This window comes from Melospiza melodia, chromosome 10, assembly GCF_035770615.1.
Source record: "Melospiza melodia melodia isolate bMelMel2 chromosome 10, bMelMel2.pri, whole genome shotgun sequence".
Classification (NCBI taxonomy): domain Eukaryota; kingdom Metazoa; phylum Chordata; class Aves; order Passeriformes; family Passerellidae; genus Melospiza; species Melospiza melodia.
In genome coordinates, this window is record NC_086203.1 from 23,537,839 (window position 1) to 23,561,181 (window position 23,343).

The 23,343-nt window shown below is 37.5% G+C and overlaps 1 protein-coding gene across 3 annotated transcripts in view; it reads right to left on the bottom strand.

Moving 5' to 3' along the window:
- FHIT (fragile histidine triad diadenosine triphosphatase) overlaps positions 1 to 21,555 on the bottom strand; it is a 517,591-nt gene extending 496,036 nt beyond the window's left edge. The window contains exons 1-2 of one of the 3 annotated variants that reach the window (XM_063164909.1): positions 21,475 to 21,555; positions 5,542 to 5,618 (exon numbers count right to left, since the gene is read on the bottom strand). The gene's annotated coding sequence lies outside the window, so the exon portion shown is untranslated. Of the gene's footprint in view, positions 1 to 5,541; positions 5,619 to 18,322; positions 18,393 to 21,474 lie in introns of those variants that run through there. The other 2 variants (XM_063164910.1, XM_063164911.1) reach the window with 2 other exon arrangements.
- Between the last annotated feature and the right edge of the window lie 1,788 nt (positions 21,556 to 23,343).

A 23,343-nucleotide genomic window follows, 5' to 3' on the forward strand; every position in this document is an offset into this window, starting at 1 on the left:
CTTCCTTGCTCACATAATTTCTTTGAGAAGATTGGCAGAGATTCCGAGAAATTCTTTGAATAATTTGAAAATGAATAATAGACTGAGATACAAAAACGTGGTGTGGGGTTAAAGATGCATTTCAGTAGCTCTTCTTCAGAAGTATTATCAATAAAACAATAAATACATGCCAGTTTGGGATCTGCTTTTGCTCACAAGACAACTGAATAGCTTCAAACTTTAGTTTTGTGTTTACCCTGATTATGCTAAATCTTCTTGGTGACTTCACTTCTCTGCAACTGCCTTTGAGTGCCTTTAAATAAGCAATTCCCTAAAATTATATTTCAGTCCTACTGCTCTCACATAGAGGTGTGGCTTCCCTTTTTAGTAGTTAAAAGTGTACAGTGAAGCCTGGGACAGGTAGGTTTCATCCATGGACAATTTAAAGCATATTTTAAAAAATCCTTCCATTTTCTTCAAGTACCTCATTAAATGAAAACCCTTCCAGTAAAATATATATGCAGTATGCTGTACAAAGACAATGCTGTCTGCAGTGTCAAATAACACACACTTATCCAGACCAAGTTTTTTCATTACTGATATTCTTTTTTTAAAAGTTGCATCAAAAGCTTTAATTGAATTATTAAAGTTTAATCTCTTACCAACGATGATTAAGTAGAGTCCCTATAACTGTAATCAGAGCATCTTTTTGCCATTATTGCCCAGCAGCTACAGCTTCAAGAGCCACAAAATCGAGAGAATTCTGTTGCACATTACACTTTTACCAAGAGCATCAAGCAGAACATCAAGCATAATGCATTTTTCATGTTTAGCCCAGTGAACAAGCCTTTTTTCCAAGACTGAGAAGTCAGCCTTTAACAACAGCAACCCAAGGCAAAAGGATTATAAGAAACATATCGGCATTTCCAACAGGCTTTAAAGAAATCTAATTAGGTAGCCACATGCTATGTTTTGTGAGAAAACCAGCAACTTAATAACTGGATTGTCATCAGAAACAAAATGCTAACAGTGAAATACTACATTTTCCTCCACCATCTGCATCCTATAAAATCCTGTCAGTATCTCATTGGGCTGATACTCTGTCTACTAAATAGCTTAAAAAGTATCTGCCCTATTTTAGGCTTAGAACCACAAGGAGAGGCATTCAGGTTTAAGCACTACCTTCCAAAAGAAAAGGATTCAACACCTGTTAGATGCAGTAAATGAAGTAAAATTTTGTGAAATGAAGTAAAATTTTGTGAAATATTTATGATGAAACAAAAGAAGATTCATTGATAGAACACAAGATGTCAGTCATCCTCATTCAAAACTTGAGGAATATATTATCACAAAAGTTGTGTTTGTAGATTTGCTAAGTCAGTTATAGGTAGCAGTTTACAACACCACTAAACCAGTTTTAGGAAAGTGAACTTAACACATGACCACAATTTACAGCCTATGAATGTTAATTACTTTGTTTTGAACCTGACCCACTACTACTTCCCTTTCACTTCCTTTCTCAACCATTCATCTTACTGACATTCACAAAGCAAAAACACTGCAAATAGACAAATGTTCAATTAATGTAATGATTTAACTTACTTTACTGTGCTACGGTATTTTTTTCCTTCTCCCAGCTTTCAAAGAACACTGTTTACAGTGTGAAAACCTACTTTCCCCTCAAGCACTCTATTTTAGGAGTGTTTTGTTCTTGTCCAAGTTATTTAAAACTATGTACTTGTTATCAATTCAGAGCAAAGCTCCCATTGATGCCCCTTCTTATACTGCTATAGTTACCATATACAGCCCAAATGCAGCATTGCTTTGTTTCATCTGCTAAATAATGTGTCAGTGTTTAAACAATTTATCCTTAAAGCAAGAGCTTCAGAGAAACAGCTGCTTAATAGTAGAGAAATAAGTAAAATAAGTTTAAAAAATAAAAACTATTTAAATACAGTATATTATTCAATACAGAAAAAAGTTGCTTTACTGTCTCATTTCTGAGAAAATATATCAGAGACAACAGAAAACAGAGGGTTGATATAAATTCAAAATATGAAAGACAATCCTTGATTATCAGCATCACATCCAGTCCTTACTTTATTCCCCAGGTCTTAGTAAAAGAATAAAAAGATTTTTCTCCCCTTCCCAGGAAATAGATTAGGTAGGCATGACATTTTCCCACTCCACCGTCACATGTGGTAATAAGCTTTCCTTTTGTAGCATTTATGAATTCAAACAGTGCTGGGGTTAAGCCGGAGCAAAGCAATTTGGCATGCTTGCATCTGCTTTTATCAGGGAAAGGAAAAGCAATCCATGAGGTCTGGGCTGACCTTAAAGCACAAGTATTTATTTGGAGATTCTAAGGGCTTACCAATTGTGTTTGGTAAGAGGGAACTTAAATTCGATCACACTCCCGCCCAATGTCACCTTAATTCAGGCAATCACCTTTCAATTTTTCTGCAGGGCCAATAAAGTAATTGGTATTCTGGAACTACAAATATTCTCTTTAAAAAGGACACGTTAACTACACACTCCCATTCTACCATGATTCTTTCTACAGAACATAGCAGGTTTCCAAAGTTAGGTGCTTCCAAATTCAAATAACTTTAAAAAATTAAATCTATACTGGTCAATACAATTATATTTTCAAAGTCTATCTATATATATTTATATATACATATATACAATGGTCCCAGAAAAATATTAAAGTCAATCATCTTACAAGTAAATAAATACTAGAGAAAATTGTCTTAAAAATCTCAGATATATGAAAGAGCTGGTTTGGAAAAATTGCATTCAGGGAATACATTTCTTCCTCTAGGAATTCAACATTGCTGTTTTATTTCAAGGCAACATTGCTCCAGCTATTTCATGAAATCTGAGCAACTTTCAGTGCTTCCAAGTCTCATGTCCATAATAAATTAAAAGAAATGCATTAGAAACAATTAGTGGGGAAACATTTATTGCCTCTCAATGACAAAGATACTTGATCAAATTTAGATCCACTGCAATGCAAGCAGTAAAAAAATGTGAATACATAGTCTGCTGCTTTGCAAATGGAACTTTTCTATCCTTCCACCTAATATATAGTACTGTTATTGCCAGATTGTGATGTGCCAGTAATGAAGGTTTTATGATTATTTTTTTTTACTTTATTCACTCTTCCTCCATCTGGAAAATCTGAGACTATTTTAAAACTGACAGTACATAAAATTAATTCTCAGTGACATGATAAGCAAGTCCCATATTTCATACATTCTAAGAACACCAGCATCCTATATCCAAATACAGAATGTGCAGATGTGGCACTTGGGGACATGGTTTAGGGGCAGTGCTTGGCTAATGGTGGGACTCAATGATCTTAAAGGTCTTTCCAATCTAAACAATTCTAAAGATACATTCCACATTATAAAAATGACCAACAAGAAAGAGAAGCGTTGTAATTCTTAACTCCTCTGCTGATTACTTGAAATGGGCATAGAATTACATAGAAGGAAAGACCCTTCATTCCTTTCTTCTCTAAGTTCCAATCAGAGCTCCTGTTTTCTCTGTCTGGAGCCAGACTAATATCAGCTCAAACACAAACATGCCCAGAGAATCAGGAATTCAAGCCACATGTTCTCACAAAAAGATAAATTGATTCAGTTCACCAGGGCTGCTCAGGGCTCAAAAGCAAAGCAATCAGGCCCTCAACGAGCCACAGAGATCACCACATGCAATTCTGTTACAGCCAGGGACAAGGTTCTGCAGTCCAGCCTGGCTTCACTGCCATTTTCTCTCACCCAGCCACTGTGCTTAACATCCCACCAACACACAAAGGACAGACCTAAACTGCCTCTTCAATCCCAACAAAAGCTGCACAATTCTCTTAATTTGACATCAAACCCAGAGCAGTAGCCAATGCCAAGGGGCAAATCATAGCAGCTTGGGTTGAACTCAGAGCTAAAGGGGTGAGACAGCAGCATCAGCACAGAGCTGGCTCATGTTCACCAGTTCACAACAGAGGTGTGGTGAGTTTCTATCCACATCACCAGAGCATCTAAGAAATGCACTCATATGAGGGCAGAATTAGTCACCACCTCCTCTCCAGAGAATTTTCCTCCTACCAAGATCTCTCCAAGGAAAAGAAAGTCTGACAATTAATGTGGGTAACAGCACCTGACAGCAGCTGTGCAGATGTGCCACCTAAAGGACGCAGGTATTGTGAGGGATCGAACGGACATTTTCAGCCTGTTCCCAAATAAAGAGCAGGAAACAGAAATGGGTGTGTGCATGTGTGAGTATGAAATGGAAGCCAAATCTATCTAAATTAAAGATAATTATAAGGAGGCTATTTGGTTCAAGATCACCTATGGCAGGCAACACCACAGTTACCACAACTTCAGGTAAAAAGAAGATTAGACAGGTCCAAACAGCTGTAAACCTATAGAATGCTATTGCCACATACAGACCTCCACTTTCTAGCTTCTCTTAAGTGTTTTTCTTTGAAAATACTTTTATTTATGAGAAATATTTTCTTGCTCCAATCTCTTTTTTCTTATAGATTTTTTTACCTATTAACAGCTCAACTGCCTATATATATTAAAAATTAATGTACCATGTCATAAAAGGCAAACATGATCAGTGAAAAAAAAGCAAACTCACACCACAGCATAGCACACATTTGCTTCTTCTGGGCTGTACAAATCTAGTGTTTAACTGGTCTTTAAACAGTTGATCACAGCATCTTACAATTTAGAACACTTTAAATTTAAAGTGTTGAAAATTTTTATTTCAAAAAACACTTGAAATTTAAATTTCACAGCATAATGTGACTATCTTGAATTTCTACACCTTTCTTTTATGCTGCAGGCTGCTTTAATTATCCCAGTTCAACTTTCTGAATATGACAACAGAAAAAGGTGAAGATTAAGTGAAAAATTAAAAGATGAAGTTGCTGAAACAAATATAAGCTTATGGGATATCTGAAGCTTATTGATGAAAATGGGTCTTTGTCAGGCTGCCTGATATAACATCCAGTCTCTTTTTAGCAAAAAAACCACACTATTTCTGCTTTAGCTATTGATCAAAGAACAATTATGTTATACCTTTATGAGCAAGTACAGAATTATCTTAAAAGACTAAAGTTATTGTGATCTTATACACACAGATAACTATTATGCTCTACTACCTAAATTTTAGGTATTTATCCACTCCATACACAGTGAAAATCCACAGTTATGCAGCCTTATCTATCTTAATTTCCTGCTTTCCACAGAAATCCTGAATGCACACTATTACATAAGCAAGCCTCATGCAAATTCAGAAGAACCATTAAAAAGTCACTTTCAATTTTCTTGTTTTTCCCACCTGGCATTATTAATCAAGGGAGCAGACGCAGGACCAGTGCATTTATTTTTAAATACACTGGCATTAATCTTTGCAAACATAACTACACCAGCACAACTTAACCACTGTGAACAAAGCAGAAGTCAGCACTTATTCTCTAAGATTTGGAGACCCTCAGCATATCAACTTCCAGCATATCAACTTTCTTTACATTTTTCCTTTATCACTCACCCTTTTTTTCTGATAGTGAAGCCAGGTGGTTAAAGAAGTTGTCCTGTCAGCTTTAGCTTCAATCTCTGCATGCAGATCTGTGAATGTAACACAAAGGGTGTGAGGCAATGCTTATCACTGCAATGTAAGAAATACACTTACCTTTAGAGTATCCTCCTTCTGTAATGTGGGACTACAAAGGGATAATAAATACATGTTTGGCCTATACATTAATAATCATGTTTATTTGGTACAGCTACTACTGTATGGAAAAAGGCTGTACAAACAGATGTTGCTTCCCACTACTGCTTTAATGACCCCATTGTTTGGTCACTAACACTGAACTCATCCAGCAGCCCTACACGGACAGGGGAACCAAGGCTGAAGCAATTTTGGCCGATGCCAAATTGCCACAGAAGTTAAAAGGGACTGCCTTGCATGTCAGTGATACAACTCAACACAGACTAAAGATGAACTTGTACAACCCCAAGTTTAATGTGGAAGATGATTAACAAACAGGTAGAAGTAACTACCAAGGGAAGTGGGCACTGAATCCCTCTCAGTCTCTTCAAATGAAGAGAAGTTTTCCAGCAGATCCACTTCAGCCGAGCGTTACCAGCCTCCATCAAGGGAAATGAGAGACATTTACATTCCCCATGCAGGAGTTCAAAGGAAGAACTTCAGTGATCTCTTCTGATCTGTACAACTATCCATCTCTACCTCATAACCCTAGGTACAATTTTTATCTAAGTTTAGCACAAGAAGAAACACAAATTTCTGCAAAACCAAAATTGTTTGAGTCTTTCCTTCAGTTTTCCTGGAAAAATTGATGGAGAAGTACTTCTGGTCTGCATCTTGTCGCTGCTGCCAAAAATCTCCCACTTTCACCCTCTTCCCTCCTTTAATTTCAGAATTGCACCTAAATTATAATGATTCTTCAAATTATTTATACTAGCAAGAGCTGGCTTCATAAGAAGATACCCATTCCAACAAAAACAGGTCAAGTGAAGGAACAAAGCTGCAGATCTTTTAGCTAGGAACTTCAGAGTTAGGAAATAGCACCACAGATTTCAGGTGCTTTTGTCTTCACCACTGCTGAAAATATTTAGAGAGATTTTAAGTGTGCCTATATACATTATATATGCATGTTTTTATCAGCATGCATTTGGGTTATTCCCTCAGAAATCCCTCACTCTTGTCCACAGAAAATCTGATTCAGGTTTTAGAGTTCTTACTGGGAAAAGAAAAACAATATAAGAAATATATTTTAGCCTTTATATGTTACAGGTTTTGTGACAGAAGCAGCAGCTTTCTGCTGTTTAACATGTTCTTGTTCACTTCCATTTTACTTCTAAGCTTGTTTTGGATATTCTTCATCTGTGACATTGCCAATGATTTATTCTGGTCAGAAATCATAGGATTTATTTCTGTTGAGCAAACCAGTGAGCTTTCTGAATGAATTATAATCAACTTCTTTTTTTTTTTTTTTTTTTACTTTGTTTTAAGGAGGCCAAGAACCACTGGTTTTCCCAACTAGCTGCACTCTGGAAATTTCATTGCACACTCATTCTGGTTCTGTGTCATGCTCTCAATGATCTATCTATAATGATCAGATGAACAAAATTCAACTGAACATCTTTATATAATTTTTCAAACCTAGAACATTATGTCCCATTTCATTTTCATGAGACTTATTTCAAACTTTTGCAAAGCAGGTCTTGGGTACAAACCTGATGTTTTTGTTTTTTCCTTTCCATAGCTCTCTAAGCCACCCCCAGAGCTCATCAGATAGAATGAAATCAGTCGTTGTTGAGCTTTACAACAGTCATATTGATTGGTAACTCCCAAAGGCACACTGTCATCATTTTACCACTGATGGGGTTATGGGCAGACACACACTTTGACATTCCCCTTAGATGTGATAAATGCAATCCTCATTTTCTCAGATCTTGTGCAATTCACCACAAATCCATCGATCACAGAACGACCCTTTCTATTCCACTGAAGCTGCAAAATCCAAAGATATAAATATCTTCCTAATTCATACATTCACACTATACATCCCATAGTCCTATTTTTCATTAGACTGGGGTGATTTAGCTCATCATTTCCATGATGAAAATTCCAACTGGTGTGTTCCTTTTGAATAATGTTGTACAGCATCACTCTGAATAAAACATTACTAACAGGTTTCTCCCCAACTATAATCTATCTCATTTTTGAATAAAAGAAGGGATTCCTGACATGCATCACCATGTGAATCATTTTGTTTGTGGACTGCCACAATCATTATTATTATTATAACAAACAGAAATCACTTGGTAGTTGTTCCTGGCTGAAGTTTTATTTGGAAATTTTACTCTAGTAAAAATATTTTTAAAACTGGACATAACAGGCCAGAAGAATTTCTTCCTATGCTTAACACAGGAAAAAACACTAAATAGCATTTACTAAGAATTATGGTTCATGCACCTTTTGCCAATATTCTCAAAACAAGTAAAAATTGGTCATTGCAACAATACAGCAGCCAAGTCAGTCACATATGAACTTCAAAGAGCAACCAGCACAAACTCAGTGCCCTAACACTGCTCCTATCACAGAACTACAAAGAATGGAGAGATTATGGCAAGATTTAGCCTAAGGTACAAAATTCTAGATGCACTATTTTGGGAAAATGTAATAAAATCTCAATAAAGGTTTGAACACTCCAAATGCTAAGTAAGTGCTCGTGATGAAAAAAGAGATGCCTGTCACAGCCCTACCAAATTATAAAACTGTTCTTAGTTTTGGATCTTAAATATACAATTAAAAGTTTCCATCTCTCATTTCAGATAAGGAAATTGCAATTCTTCTTTGGAAATTAACTTTCCATCTAGTTCCTGTACATGCTTTTTTTAATTATTATTTTTGAACCACATGTCATTTAATTATTAAATGTGGCTTACATTTGCATCTCTGGAAATCGTTTTTTTAATTCTCTCTTCGTCTACCATTTCATTTCATGTGAATGGGGTGTGAGCAGGTTGCTGACTATGCTGATAGGCAGGGAGCAGGGAGAAGTCCTCGCTCCACATTTCATTCAGATAACAGAAAGCTGCAAGCTGCTCAGTGTGACAGATGAGCTCTGTGAGCTAAAGCAACTTGTTCCGCCTGTCAGGCTGCAAGAGCCTACAGCAGCAAGATACAATTGTGATGACACCGCCATCGCCTAACTGGGTCAAACATACGGTCACTTTAAAACAGAATGTCACCCCTTCTTTCTACTTGAGGAATTTGATTCACTGACACTAAAAGCTGTTAGATACCATTAGCTTTATATCCAGGTTCAAAATGAAACTGTTTCTCTGACAGTATTTGAAGGATCCTCTTTGCCATTGAAGTTGGTTGGAATCACAAACTGTCAAATAACGTCACTGTTGCCCAGAGCGAGCGGGTGCTTTATGGGCACAGCGCTCTCCATGTTGCACCAGGGGAGTGGGGCCTTTGGAGTTACAGCACCATCATGGCCTTTGTGGATTAAATGCATTAAAATCATCACAGACTTTTAAAGAAAATTGTACAGATAGAAAATGTTTTCGTTAATTGCTGTAATAAAAATAAAAGATGCCTGAACACATGCCTGCATCTCTTATTTTGATTTTTAGATCACCATCTCATATAAAAATTAACTTTTTATTTTTAGTGAAATAAAATAATAATTAAATGAATGACAGCAAAAAATGTAAAGATAAATGAAAAGTAATATGTTCAAATTATTTCCCTCAGTCTTGGAAGATTTACTCACACCATACTGTGATGCTGGAATACCCCATACTATATTACAAGCATGTACTGTTCAAAGATTAAATAACTGTGGTATACAGGTCACACCACATGCTGGTTCTAGAAAAGATTTGGAAAAGCAGATAATGAGATGAAGATAGTTCTGGTCATACTCTGATATTTGATGATCAAAATCTTGTATGCATTAAATGATGTGTAAAGCCATCTTTTTTAACAGAATTACACTATGTATATGTTTCAGCACGGACACATTTACTCCAAAAGTACTAGAAATGTAGAAGGAAACATTAAAGGTCTGAGACATCCAAAAGTAATTTCCTTCTCAATATTTACCAATTTGTGTTGACAGTCTGAGTCAAGCTCAAATCATGGACTCAGGCCAAGTAAAAATTCCCAGCCTGTTAGACTCCACAGTTTAACTTAGGTATTTCAATACAGCATAATGAAGACATTTTAAATATTTCAGGTTTTGATGTATCTATTTTTCTGGTTTATGTTACATACTTGCCTTTCTAGTTCAACACAAAAATTTTCAGGAAAAATATTTTCAAGAAAAACTTCTAATGGAGCCATACCATTAAGATGATTCATAATTTTGTGCAGTTAAAAACTTATGTAATTCTTAAAAATAATTGTTGTTTATTTGCTTTGATTTCTAAATGTCTTTGATCTCATTCATTAATATTCATTAGACTTCTGATGTTGGACTAATGAGAATCTTACACATTTATGAGAAGTTATTTAAACAATGCTATCAATTTTTTTTCTGACTTATGTTTTTCATCAGCACCAACAATACTTAATTCTTTATAATTCTCCAGTTTTTTTCTTCAAACTTCCTGAAGACATGGCACACATTCTCCAAAACAAAAGGGAACTTAACAAATGCATAACCAATTCGGCCAATTTTGAGCATGGAACCCTAAGCAGATAACAAGAGAAACACATGATATATATGGACAGAATGCATAATGCTCAAAGGAAGAATCCAGCCACAACTTTTCAGCCTCAGGAGGTTACAGGCACTAAAGCAGCAGTGCTGTCTCCAGAAGACAAGAGCAGCCACTGATATTTGCCATCCCAGGTGCACACACAACTGCAGAACAGCGAGGCACTTGTGTGCTCTGTATTTCAGAAAACATCAGCTGTGATCAGATTGAGTTTCCATTGTTTGCAGTGCATATCCACAGGAATCTGAAAGGAAGAGTCCCAGAATGCTCCCAGAATCACCTGCATTGCACACACAGAATAAAAGAGAAGCACCCAAGGGAACCAAAGCAATCCACCACAACGTGGCAGCAAACAGATTCAATACAATATATCAAAATTAATATATATATATTCAGATAAAGCTACACCAGTTTGAAACCATCCATTAGAGAATTCTATCTAGGAAGTAACTCCTACACTGCAAGAGAAACAGCCATTATAAACTTCCTAATGACAATAAAATAAAATAAAATAAAATAAAATAAAATAAACATGCAAACGCAGCAAAGTACATAATTATGCAGCGCCCACAAGAGCACAGTCACACCATACACCAAATTTCCATCCACAGAAAGCCACTGCTCTGGTCTCAGTATCCAATGATAACAAAAAAATTCAAGGACAAAGTATTCCTTATTCTAGGATTCCAAATTTATCTCACAGGATGCTTGGTACCTAGTACCTCAGAATCTACTATCAACCCCAAACTTTTCAAAAGAGTTTATTTTTGTATAAAAAAGATCTCCACTGGTACAGATGTTTTATTACATGTAAGTATATGAAAATGAATGTGATTCTATATTGTAACACAGCTCTGGAAGAAAATAAAAAAGTAATTTTAGAAGCTCTAAGTAGCATCCAAAGTATTTATATAAGCCAGAATCCTGATTCTGTGCAACATCAGCCCTCACATATCACTCCCAAAGTTAAGTGTTATTAGTGTTCCTCTAAAGTACAATATTTCCACCATTTCTTCCTTTCTGTTCTTCTCTCTTCCCCTGAATTCAGACCCTGATACTCGTCACGACCCTCAAGCTCTCCTCTCAGAGCTGTGCCATCACAGCATCCATCACACTGGGATGTTATCCCACCTAAGCAAGTCTTCTAAAAACCAGCCATGCATCAGAATTAACGCGACATGAAAAGTGTTAATATCACAAGACTAGAAAGCAATTTTTTCCCCTGACACCTGAGAAAGTGAAAAACAGGATAACATATTATTTAACAGAAATTTTTCCAAGTAAGTCAAGTATACACAATACTTGGAATTTTGTTTTTTTTTGTTTTAAAATGTATTCTAAGTTCTAATTCAAATACCCTAAAATTCCCGATTTTACTTTTTTAAAATTTTTCTTAAATTACACTGTCAAGGCCTAACAGCTACAGCTTCAGTTGCAGCACTAGGAAGGCTACATCTCATAACAGGTATAAAACACTGAAGTTAATTAATGGAGTAGGATTCAAACAGCAGAACTGAGGAAAAGCTGACACAGAAATCTTTCTCATTGAAAACACTCAAGTAAAGAGAAATGACAGTGCCTGCTACCAAAAATAATGAATCAGTGGAGGGAAGCTTACAAATTATACTAATTACTAAGAGGCATGCAAGAAAAATAAGAGCCTCAAAGTAGGAGCAGCATCTTGGCAAAACCCCCAGAAGCAAAGGCACCCAGTTGAGGCTCCACCATCTTCTGTGTCCTTCAAAGGAGGCACCCAGCAATCCAAGTCTGCCCTACAAAATTAGAGCCAACCAGCCTGGGCAAATGCCTGACTTGCTAAAGCAATTTTTAATTTTTTTTCTCATAAACTAAAAAGAAAACAGTGTGTTGCTACTGATGGCCAAGCCTGGTTACATCCACACAGACTGAAGCAACTGCAGGTTAAATACACACTGAACCAATCTTTGGCAAGGTAGACAAGTGCTCTGTTCACATCAACATCTATTACTCACTTGTGAAAGCACCACACATGCCCACATGAGACAGAATTGCCCACATGAGATTTACATTCTTCTACACATAAAAAGACTCAGAACAATTTTCTTAACCTCGCATATAACTGCACAATTTGTCCATCCTTCCAGTAAAGTGTGCTTTAAAACACAGAATGTTGTTAAGTTCTAGTACTGTGTTCATTTAATCGGCATGTTCTGCCTCATTCGGATTTCACCTCCTTAAGTCAGAAAAGAAAATGTCAGAATGCTCTTGACAGGAAAATCTGATTTGGTTAAACAGCTCAAGACTTTTCAAGTGAATGTAAACTTTGAAAAATATACTCATTTTTAGTGAAAATCATTATTATTGTTTTGAAAATTTCTTCATTCCTACAAGTATCATTAATTTTTTTTTCTGTCAAACAACCCCAAATACTTCAACCATTTTAGAGACAGAACTGGAATGCAAGGGGGTTTATAGAACAGCCTTTTTTAGGACAAATATTAGGCTCCTGCAATGCAGTTCCTTTTGTATTTAATAGAAGCCCAATTCCTTAGTAATTGTCACTTTTTCTGTGACTGAAAACTGCAATTAGTTACACTTCACAAGACACACACGAATCCTTTTGTGGTTATATTATTCAGCCTGAACATTAATAGCAGGACTCTTATAAATTCTACAGGAATTGCATCACAATGCCTATTTTATTAAACAATTTGTGGCAAGAGACAGTTTAAGGCTGTGTATCCTTTAAATATATTATTCTACTTGAGAAAACAGTCTATCAGATGAATTAAAGAAGCCAAGAAACCAAAAGCAAGTAAGACTACTATTTAATTTGTACAAACAGTACTTCATTTTCAAGATCACATAAAATACTAAAAAAATAAAATGCATTACTGATACTGTCTTATTTTCAAATAGACTTCATGGTTACAAACAAGTTTCACAAGAAAAATAAAACTGACAGCAGAACAAAACCAACAAAGGAAAACAATTCTCATCAGTTCAAATGAAACTAACCAGGGCTACCAGGAGTAAAAACCCAACTTATTTGAAATTCCAAAATGAATCTCTTCTCCTGACCTTTATAGAGCTCAAGATGCATACGTACACAGAATAAACAAAATAATTTGAAAGCAAATTCACTGAGTGTGCCTGACCTTTGAAACGGCACAGATCATTTTAATCAGATTTGCACTATGTTAGTCTGTCTCAGGTTCCTTGTAGTAACACAAAGATGACAAAACTACTTAGGGAAAGAAAAAGACAACATTTTACCAAAATAAAACCATCTTTAAATATTTTTTTAAAGATCCCTAAGACAAGATCTTTTCAGAAAGGATTCCTCTGAAATTGTATTCTGTCGGTATCAGGCTAAGGTGCATAACTCAGCTCTAGACAGAGAAGCCCTTTCTGCCAGTTATGCACGTTTCTTCTCAGTTAAGATGAAGACTTGACATCAAAAGGAAAAAAAAAGTAATTTACACAAATATTTTAAAAATCAGGTTTTGTAGGAGTGGCCTGTAGTTACCTCCTTGATCATCTAGCATACAATGGCTGCTTAAAGCTTCTCAGTTGCATTGATTATCTCTAGATTTTTCAGAGCTAATGACCAAAAAATATCAAGATCTACAGCATAAACCTGACAAGCAGTGCTGACTAGCAAAAAAACCTCTAGTTACAAAGAGCAGAAGTTCTCAGAAATATGCACAAATGAGCCTTAGCTGAACTAGCTGGCAGCACCTTCCTTTGTGGAAGGACAGATGATACACCAGGAGTCAAAAATTATATTTTATAGAAGCCCCAGAGCAGGTCACTGCAAGTGCTTCTATCACTTGTGCCTGATGAAATGAGAATTATTAGCATGGGGAGCCAAAAGCCCTGTTCAAGTTCACAGTGTTCAACCTCCCTCAAATTAGAGCTTCCATGCCAACAGCAACAAGAGGATTCTGCCCAAGCTGGAAGAGACAGCATAAGAGTAAAATGCAACTAAACAAAGGCACTTTAAAAGCTGAAGTTTGGCATTGGTACTTTTGAGAAAAAGCAACAGTGAGCAGGACAGAGATCTTCAGTAATTATCTGCCCAGCTGGGGGATGCAATATGATAACATAGCTTTGTCAAATACTGCACTTTATCTAACACCACCAGTCCAAATTACTCCTGGTCTAGTTGCTTTTAAAGCTTCACTTTGCATTTACAAGGAGATGTTCAGTTTAATAAACCACTTAGAAAAGCTGGAAAGGAAATGTAAAGTAAATACTGTTAACTATATGAAATTATAAGTATTCATGGCTCACAAATGAATTTTCTATATTGGCTGTTTCTTTGTAGAACCTGTACTACTCTTGAAATTCTTACGAGCAGCAAGATGAGTCAAATGTGTTTCTAAGGAATTTGTTCCCTTTATCACACTCAGATCATTGTGAGCAAACCTGGTACTATTTCATGTGGCCTCTGAGCCAATAAGCAAGAGAACAGCGTTCTGAAAACCAGCTTTGCTGAGAGCTAACACATGTTGAGGTGGGATCATGAACAACACAGCATTCCTCCATTTGTGTGCCACTGATTCATTCTCTGAAAGTGCTGCAGGCCAGCCAACCCTTTCAGATTATGGCAACAACCACATTTCTCTTCTGCCACACTCTTCTGGTCTTCTTCTCTCTCCTTTACTCACAGAGAATTTTACAGCTCGTCTGCAACAGCTATCTGATATCCTCATCTTTTCCTCCTAAGGAGTTTAATTTATTCAGCTTATCAGGAAGCTGAGAAGGGAGCTGAGCACTGTGTACAGACACTTGCACAGTCTGTCAGTGTGAAGCATTCTGACCTTGCAAACAGAGTTACAGAGGCCTTGGCACCTGGAAACAAATCACACTGAGTGCAGTGGGTGGCTCCTTACAATATTGGAAAATATTATTGGTAACTGCATCATCCAGTCTCAATACACAGAGAACCTGTTACAATGTGTTACAATAACTATAAAACATTTAGCAAATATTGTAGAATGATTTTATCCCTTCTAATGCTGCCTTCGTATTCCTATTTTCAATATTCAAGGAATGCTCACACACAACCAAAAAGAAACATTACAAAAGAAAAATAAAGGAAAAGCAGCTGCCAAACGGACTAGAACTTTTAGTTCCACATTTTCCTTTCAAATTTTTTAAGCAATTTTCTACATCTTTAGACAAACAAACACCTTTAAAAAAACTTGTTTTCCTCAGAAAGTAATTTTTGTTTATTTGACTACTCCTATCAAAATACCTACACTAAAATGGTTTTGTCTAAACTTCAAGTACCTCAAATTGTATCCTGACTAAATTCTTTGCACTGTTTAGCTTCAATATCCAACCATCTCTTTCCTGATTAAAATCCTCTCATAGCACTTCAAACCCTAATCCTGATTTTTGTTACAAAGTTGCAAACAAATCGGTATTCCCACCCCACAACTATTTATTATCCCCCACTGAACAGTTGCCTTGCTACAGTGGGGGTGCCAAGAATGCTCTCTGTATTCTCCCTTTTCCAATTCAGTCCTTAGTAGGACAACTCATGATAGCTACACTTACAAAAACTTCTTATATTTATAATATAAATATATTTAATAATATAAATATTTAAAAACTACAGTTTTTAATAGGAAAATAACCTGTCTTACACCAGTCTATAATGACAGCTGAACACTTTAGTTGACAACAGTTTGAACACTTTAGTTGACAACAGTCTTACACCAGTCTATAATGACAGCTGAACACTTTAGTTGACAACACTTCCCCAAACAACAACATCACTGCAGTTTAAATCCAGCTCCTACAAAGGCTTGCAGAGCAATGGAAGCTGAAGTCCTGGGTTCTAAAATTTTCTAGAAAAATATTAGATAGACCATTAGGTCTTCATTTGAGCTCTGTTTGTCTGCATTTTGGTTTTTTGATAATTATGTGAACCTAACCATATTTTTAAACAAGACAACACATTTTCTTCAGCAAAACATCTGCCTAAGCAAAAATAAGACTTAAGAGACTCATAAACCCCAGATTTAGGCAACCTCCCTTCTGACCTTCCCCCCTCTCTTTCTAATATTGAATGTTTTAAAAACAAATATCACCTGAAAATTTCTCTGCAATGAACCAAATTCTGCTCTTCTGAAATAGGATTCATCACAACCATATAATTCTTAAATATTTAATAACACAACATGCGCTAAAAAGAGACTGAAAGCCTGAAATCATTAGATGTCACATCAGAAGAAATAGAAAGGAGACACAGATTTCTCTGTAAGTGCAATTTCAAAGTCATTTCACAGAGGGATCTAAAGACTGTCAGCTAGGTTGCTCTGCTGCTGTATATTAAACAAGCAAGTAATGAAGCTATTGGTTTTGATTCATAAAAAAGGCCTAAAAGATCATGGATAAAGTATACAAAGTTAATGATTTTTCCTTTTTTTTTCCTTTTTTTTCTTTCTGAAAGGGAAGTATCAGGAAGGTAGCAAAAGCCAGGTAAAGCATCAAAACAGGCAAAGTAGTGACAACAGAAAACAATAAAATCAAGCACCTTTTTATTTTAGTGACCATCTAGAAAAACATCACTGCATTAATGCTATTTAAAAGCTATTTCAAAATCCAAAGTCCCTATGAAACACTTTAACTTCTACCAGTTTAAGGAATCATTATTTTGTTTTCACTAACAGAACACTGATGTTCATTCCTAATGCCAGCTAAATGCAAATTTGAGCCTCATGTGTTACCTACTACTTTCTAACAGGCCTTCATTATCTCTCAGTTCTCAGTTAAGACTTGTGCACAAATCCAGCAAAACAGTTTAGAAGGTACTTAATTTTCAGTATTTGCATAATAACACTGAACAGGATAAATAATATGCACACTTAGTGCCAAGCATCAGCACTACGCCAATTTAAAGCCTTATTCTTTAACATTTCAGAAATAACTTTGAAAGCAAATTAAATGACATATATAAAGTATTCCAACAAGTCAGTATGCAATGACTTCTGAGCAACAAAACACCTGCCAAGGCAATATCTACCAGACACATCAGATTTTTAGTGACTTAAGACCTTGCTAAATTTCTGCAAACATTAATGCTAAAAACCATTTATTTTCAGAAGAATCGACACAAATGGTTTTGGCTCCTCATGCAGTAAGACAGAGCATTATTTTGATAAAGTAACAGGCATCACTGCAGTGCGAATACAGAAATTCTGTACTTTGAAGTAGCTACAAATGTGAAGCAGGAAAATGCAGCTGTTGTTATGTGTTACAATGCAAATCTGATGAGCTACACTGGGAATATTCAGTATTGCAGTGCAAATTGATGAGAGGAGAAGCGCATCGTCTGAATAAAATAAAAAGATTTATTTAAATCTCACAATTAGGACATTTTCTTTAGTACTGTCCAAAAGATTAAAACCAGCTTTTTTCCCCAAGACCTCTTTACAATTTTTCAAGTTTGCTACTAGAATAGCCACGCCACTTCCAAGAGAAGCACTCTATCAATTTGAAAAATTCTATCCCCTTACTGTAACAATGTGCAGGGACCTGTGCAAAGACCTGCTCCCCTCTGCAGGTACCCTCAGCCCTCCCACGCTGACACATCCCCCTCAGGGATTACAGTCCCAGGAACCTCCACTCTGGGGCCTTTCATGGCTTGGGATTCCCCCTCACAGTCCAAGCACCGCTGGAGGAGAGCTCTTTCAGCAGTTTTCCAGTCTGTTCCATGCAGGAATACAGGCAGCAGACTGTCTTGGAATTTAAGGGAAGGGAGGAGGAACTAGTCTTAATTAAGGGGTTCTGCAGAAACCCTTTCAAGAGCTGAGTCACAGAGAGCACAAGTGAAATCTAATTGCACAGACCCCAGTGACACTGCAGGGACACTGAGGCTGATGGGTTAGGCACAATCCAGGCCAGATCCAACCCTTTCCAACAGGAATCATATTCAACTAATGCAAGTTCCCTTTTTACCAGTAAAGCTTTTGAAATCCTGATTATGAAGCTGTTTTTTCCCATACAACCCAATTTTATCTGTAGTTTGTGTGCACATTATTATGTGTAGAGGTAACTCCACTACAAAAACTTACATGCAAAAGTGAATGGCTTCTTATTCTGACATTGACTGTTTTCCATGGATACTCAGAATTATCCTGTAGCTTTAGGGACAATCATATTTCCCCTCCCTGGTACCCAAAGGAACCCAACAGGCATTTTATCAGCAAAAAAATCCCAAAGGTTTGGTTAGACCTTAAAAAGAAAGAAAGAAATAAAAAGCAAACAAGCAAAGAAAAAACCACAATTACATATGCATTTGAACACTGCACTCAGAAAACATGAGTTATAAACTGCAAGGATGCACAAGGAACACATTGCAGCAAACATGTCTGAGAGTTTTATTTGATAAATTACTGGTGGAGTTGAGAAAGACAAGAAGAATGAATGTAATTTATTAAGACTTTCTTAAAGCGTCCATCTCCCCCTAGAGCTTATGGAAATAACAAAGCAACAAAACGATGTAGCCCTGTAAGAACAACTTAAATCTAAGTGATAAAATATCTATAGGAAGGCAAAAAAGACACTTGAGATATTATTTTAATAAGGAGAAAATATGGATGATACTGGATCAACTGGATCAACTTAGACTGATGCACAAAATTAAACATTGCCTACACAGCACCAAAATGCTTGAAAGTTATCAATTTGCATTTTGTAATCATTCTCCTGTTAGGATCTGAGCTACAGAAGTCAACAATGCTTTTCTTGGAGACTTAATATATCTTAATACATCAACATGTGGCCCTCTGTAGTAAGCATGGCCAATTTGTCTGAAGCTGTTTATTTACACACTAAAGACATTCTATACACAAATCAGCTGACAAAGTTGGAAAGTGACAATATTTTTAACCTTTGCAGAAATAGGCAAAATTATAATATAAATACATGTAATTGACATAATTGAATCTGCAGATTCTGGAGAAGAAAGAATGACTGACATGTATAAAACTGAGTAATTCAATTTTCCGCAAATTCACAAAAGGATTCATGTGACAGATGACAAAACGAATGAGAGGATTATACATTGTAACTACAAAAAGGCAAATCCTATAAAGTACATACACAGCTGTAATATGCAAGACAAGTGGATAATCCCATGTTCAGTGTTAAGTTACATGAGTTGACCCATTGTTTCCAATAGCATCTCTATATCCTCCAATTTTCCCAGAATGTAAAAGTATTAATTTGGTCACTAGCAAACTCAATGGAAACTGCAAACACACAGTTCAAAGGCTGTGAAACTAAAACATATCACTATGACTCCAGGCTTTGTGTAACATATTCTTCTCATTGCACTCTAAGACTGAGACACAAACCTTAACAAAGAAAACAAAATTATAAACTGAATAAAAGCATCTGAAAAATGGAGTAAATGTTTAATAAATAAGTGAATGAAAACAAGTACACCTCATAGCCTTTATATATTCCTGCCTTATTTCTTCTAAGTTTTCTTAAAACTACAATGCAAATTAAATTAGCATTATTATAATAGTACGTTTCAAAGAGATTGAATTAGAACTTACATTAGAATTGTTATACTTTTAAAAGTAATAGTTCCCATTGAATGAAACTAGCAGCACCTCTGACAAAATGTCCCAAAAGGGGGAAAAAAAAGGAAATCAAACTGAAAGAAATAAACGAAAGGTTTCTTAGTAAGTGGTGAAATTGACAAGTAAACAAATTCAGCTTTTCCCGGCACTAAGGCAAACACAGGATAAAACCAGTGTGGGCTCTATAGACTAAAACTGCCACAACATGCCTTCCTCCACGGCTTTTTCCTTGGAACCAGACACAGCCCCAGGCTGCTTGCACTGCTAACATCAGAGTGCAGGCTGCTATTCCCAACTTGATCCCAACTCCAGCTTCACCCAAGTGTGAGCTGTCTGCACAGTTTCCATGCACAGCTCAGTGGTTTTGTTGGTGCAGTCTCCTTGTCCCTCAGAGGGCTGTGCAGGAAGGGTTTCTATGGGCACGGGTGAGGTGCCAGCTCCACCCAACTTGAATTTTTCAACGCACAGAATGTAACTGTTAAAGATAGAAAAGTACTCTCCTGTTGTTCAAAGATTTGAAATTATTCAGAATGTCTAAAACTGCATTTGAAAGGAAATGTAGGTTATGAAATATGGGGACCTGCTATTTATTGGCAATGAGACATTGTGTCCTGAGAAAAAAGACAAAATATTTAATGCCATTTTTCCATTAGACATTTCAGTGATTCAATTTAAAATTAACATCTTAGCACATGTTCCGTAATGTCTTAAGTACTTTAAAAACTGCTTACAGGTGGGCATATTGTGCAATTGCTCCTTGAACTGAACTTTGTATTTTACTCTTTTTAAGATTGCGAAATCATGTAAGATTTTTTATTACACTACACCCTCCAAAAAAAATTAAACCTAAAATAAATCTTTGTCTCAAAACTTTTAGCTAAAAATCCCTGAGCTCACATTTTAGCTTCCATCCTATAGCCAAGAACAAGAGGACTATTTTAGGGAGGGGGTAGGGAGTGGGGATTTTTCTTGTCCTTACTTTTGATTTTATTAATTTCTGAAATGAATTACTAGGAATCTAAAAATGAATCTATTCCTTGGACACACGGTATCCTCAGAAAAACATAGCTACCTTTATCTAGTGTACAGTATAGTCATGCAGCCTACCCATGTTCAGCTAAATCATTTAGGAACTGGTATAAAAGCACTTGATCGATCACTTCGACAAAGCATGTAAGGTTTCTGAAATGGTTTTAAGCGTTACTGCCTTGCACAGAAATTTAAACTTCAGCGACTGCTCAGTCTCAGCGATGCAAGCATGGGTTGGCTGTTGCAATGCCTGTCTTGCGTTCCGCTGAGCATGGGAATGAATGGATCTGCTGTAACACATTCTATTTCTGCCGCTCACCGAGGGGCCGCAGCATCGCCACGAGGGGCAAATAAAACAATTTTAATTAGCGCGAAACGTCCCCACGAGGGTATCTCAATATCCGGAGGGGAGGGACGGGAGCATGGCGGGGCCGTGAGGGGGCGGCGGGCGCTGAGGGCACGGGAGCGGCACCGCCTCAGGGAGCGGGCAGCGCTGCCCTCGGGCTCCCCGGCAGCGCCCGCAGCCCGCTCCTGCCGCTGGAGCGATCGGCAGCGGGGACAGGGACAGGGACAAGGGGTGAAATTGACACAAAATGGAGACTTACAGTCCCGCTGTGACACGCGTGCGCGGCCCCGCCTGTGGTGGCGCACGGCCGGGAGGCGGGGTCGCCGCGATCTCAGGGCCGGCTGGGACGGTTGCTGAGCGGCTGTGGCGGATTTTGCTGCCTATCGCCGATTTTCCTCCTTATCGCCTGTGTTCCTCCTTATCGCCGATTTTCCTCGCTGTCGCCGGTTTCCCCTCTTGTGGCGGGCACCGGGGGCTGGTGAGGCGAGCGGCTGCTTGGCCGCGGTGGCCGCCCCGGCGGTGCCAGCCCTCCCGGAGCTGAGGGACACCCGGGAGTGCAGGAGCGCCGTGCTCAGGGCCGGCCGTGCCCGAGGGCAGCCCGCAGGGAAAAGCCTCACTAATTAATTGTGTGGGCACTTCCCTTGGCAATACCAGAGGCTCACACCATTACAAGTGGGGAAAGTGATGTTACAGTGTGCGCTGTTGCCCTACGTATCTGGTGTAGACCCTGCTGGAGACAAGAGTTGGGATGATACCTTCCATTTTGCTCTCATCTTGCCTTGATTTTTAGTTCTGTGTAGCAACGGTGGGACTGTCAGTCTGTGCTTCCGTGCAGGCAGCGATGTCCCTGCTGATTTCCCGCACAGACACGGATGTTGGAGCTCCTTCAGTTCAGTATTGGAATCAGTACCACTAAGAATTAGTGCAAGACACTTCTGCTGCTGCATTAATGAACACTACCGCAAATAATGGCCCATACTCCAGTTGTCATAGTTTATCCTGTAAGCTCACATTGAAGATGTTGTCACTAACCCATGAATCAAGTGTCTGGTATCAAGTGTACTGAATGCCAATAGAACACCAAGACTGCCTTTTGATGCCAGTGCTGTGCGTTATGTCTCGGTGTCTGTACTTCCCATACAGCAAAGTCCCTTGTCTAATCCCAAAAACCACTCTGTGCTGAAGTGACAGCATCAATTCCCCCTGGTGTTACACATTTTGTCAGCCCTTTGTGACACTGCGCAGCAACAGGTCCCTTGAGACATTTGTCTGCAAAGCTACCCTAGATATGTCCCGTTTACAGTGCATACACCTGTCTTCTAGGATTAAGGTATTGAGAATCCAGTAGTGGCTGCTCCTCCTATATGCACTTGATCCTGAGAAACATCCTGACCACTCATTTTGTTTAGAAAAGCAAACACAGTGGGAGCAATTCCCTTACCTAGTACAAGTGAAGTTTTTTGCCATCACAGGGTCACTTTCTTTCTTAATGATCACACTTTTCCCTTCCTGGATTGTTTTACTGTCATTAATTTTTAAGGCAACCATATCATTAGTAAAAGCAAAGACCATCAGACTTAGATATGCACAATTTCACTGCCATTTGCCGATGGAAATCCATCCAAGTCAAGTAACGCTGTGTGAGATGATGTGCCCATCACACCCTCATGAAAATACACTCCTTTTATGTGAGTTGTTGACTCATCTTTTTATAAAAATTCAAAAACATTTCCTCTTTTAAGGTCGACAAGAAAAGATAAAAATTTAAGACAGTTTTGTTGTGCCAAGCACATGCTCATGATACTGTGAAAACACTGTACTGAAATATATGCTGAGAAAGCAGACACTTCAGTAAAGCAGCACATCAGAAAATCTGCTTAAATATGTCACAAAGTTTTAAAACCAACAGAAAAACAGCACCAACAAATAATCCTGAATGTTATTCAACACTGTTGAAAACAAACTGCAAATTCTAATCTCTTTGAATAGCTCTAGCCATAATTCTCCACTTCTACCTCTGCAACCCGTCTTTAACCAGAGATTATGTGTTAAGTAAATACTTGCAGTTGCTAAAATATGTGAGAGACACACAGAGAGCTGGGCTACTGCTACATCAGAGGCATTGGCT